This window comes from Orycteropus afer, unplaced genomic scaffold (genome assembly GCF_000298275.1).
Source record: "Orycteropus afer afer isolate SDZICR_OR568_19922 unplaced genomic scaffold, OryAfe1.0 scaffold00844, whole genome shotgun sequence".
NCBI classification, from domain to species: Eukaryota; Metazoa; Chordata; class Mammalia; order Tubulidentata; family Orycteropodidae; genus Orycteropus; species Orycteropus afer.
The window spans coordinates 18,884-21,357 of NW_006922431.1; positions in this window are offsets into that span (position 1 = coordinate 18,884).

Consider the following 2,474-nt stretch of genomic DNA (forward strand, 5'->3'; position numbering starts at 1 on the left):
GAAGGATGTCATGCTTGGTAGGGTGGAGGGTCGACGAAAGAGGGGGAGGCCTTCAAGGAGATGGAATGATATGGTGGCTGCGATGATGGGCTCAAGTATAGCAGGGATTGTGGGGCTGGCACAGGATCGGGCAGTGTTTGTTCTGCTGTGCATGGGGTCGCTATGAGTGGGAAATGACTCGACGGCACTTAACAACAACAACAACAAAGGCCTTTCATCATTTGCATATCAGAAATCTCTTCCCATCATACTTCTTCTCCCAAAACTTCACTCTTTCAGACATTCTGAGATCAATTGTTTGTTTTGAAGTGTACTTCTAGAATTCATAGGAAGTTCTACTAAAAGATCTCTGATATCCAACTTTTGACATTGTTGGCATGGAAGCATAATCTTGTAGCCCATAGGTATCTTGTGAGGACTAATTCAGATAATATGCAAAGATGTACTCTGTAAACTGCAGTGATCACTAAATATCAGTTTGACTTCATTATCATAATTATCATATGAAATAGTGGTTCACTAATTTTTTTTTTAATTCTGTATTTCAGAAGAATCAACAAGGAAGGCCTTGCAGAATGGTGAAGTTATAAAGGAGAGAAGTGACTTAAATCTTATTTAGAGTATAACTGATGCTAAATTCCATTCCACACTACCATTTCCCCACATTACTGTAAGAGCAAAACTTTACTTTGGGGTATTTCTTTCTCTTTCAAATACTAGAAGTCAGAAGATCAAAATGATTATCTCAAATTAAATATGATTGCAGTGAAAATGATGACTACTAAAAAAATGTAAATTAAATACTGTTTTGAAGCTTTAAAAGTATTATTTAAATATTTTACATTACTTTAATATGTTATACATTTTCATATTTATCAAGTTGAGCTGTAAAAGTATGAATTTGATAGAAGTACTAATTTGATAGAAAAAGAAAAATAGTTTTTTGAAAAGTCATCTAATCAAAATCAAATAAGAATTATAAACAAAAGATAGGGAATCCAATTTTCATGTTTTATGAGGCGGTTTGTTGTTGATTATAGGAACAAATGGTATAAAAACAAAGAAAATATGTTCCATAATATTATATGCTGTTATTGTTTTTTTTAGGTGGTGTGCAGTCAGTTCCAACTCATAGCTACCCTATATGTGCAACAGCATGAACTGCTGCCCTGCCCTGAGCCATCCTCACAATCTTACTATGCTTGAGGCCATTGTTGCAACCACTGTGTCAATCCATTCCTTTTTCTCTGACCTTCCACTTTACCAAGCATGATATCCTTCTTGAAGGACTGTTACCTTATGGCCAAAGTATGTGAGATGAAGTCAGGCCATTCTTCCTTCTAAGGAGCATTCCAGATTATTTCCATACTGCTGAAAGTCCATGGCATTTTCAATATTCTTCTCAAGTACCACAGTTCAATGGTATCAGTTCTTCTCCAGTCTTCTGTATTCACTGTCAGGTGTCACATGCATATGAGGCAATTGAAAACACCATGGCTTGAGTTAGACACACCTTAGACTACAAAGTGGCATCTTTGCTCTCCAACACCTGCAAGGATATTTTGCAGCAGATTTGCTTAGTGCAATACAACGTCTGATTTCTTCACTGTTTCTTCCATTACAGTTGATTGTGAATCCAAGTAAAATAAAATCCTTAACAATTTAAAACTTTTCTCCATTTTTCTTGATGTTGCTTCTTGGTCCAGTTATGAGTATTTTTTCTTTTCTTTATCTTGAGGTATGTTTTTTCATTGTTGTTGATGTTGTTGTTAAGTGCCCTCAAGTCAGCTCCAACTCATAGTGACCCTATGCACAACTGAATGAAACACTGCCTGGTCCTGGCCAGCCTCATAATCCTTGCCACACCTTAGCCCATCATTGCCACCACCATGTCAATCCATCTCATTGAGGGCCTTCCCTTTTTTCGTTGACCCTTCACTTTACCAAGCACTTTACCCACCTTTCATCTGTTAATTTGTCATACTGTGATGGCTTGTGTGTTGCTGTGAGCCTGGAGCCTACGCAACTGGTATTTCAAATACCAGAAGGATCACACAGGGTGGATAGGTTTCAGAGGTGCCTCCAGACTACGACAGACATACAAGAAAGAAGGGGCCATCCAATTCTCAAGTAATTGGCCAGTGAAAACCTTATGAATAGCAACAGAGCACTGTCTGATATATTTTTTCACACATAATGGTAATTCACAGAGAACAATGAAAATGTAGACTTCTCATAAAAAAATCAAAACAATGATCTCTTACTTGTTGAGAGCTTTGAAAAATAAGTATTCTCACTTATGTTTTATTGAGTGGTGTCTTAGGCTGCATTCCCTAGAAAAAGAAAACCAGTGAAACTTGTACATAGACCTGAAAAACAAACAAACAAACAAACTTACTCCATCAAGTTGGATCCAACTCATAGCAACCCCTCCTTGGATTTCTGAGGTGGTACCTTTATGGAAGTAGATTGCC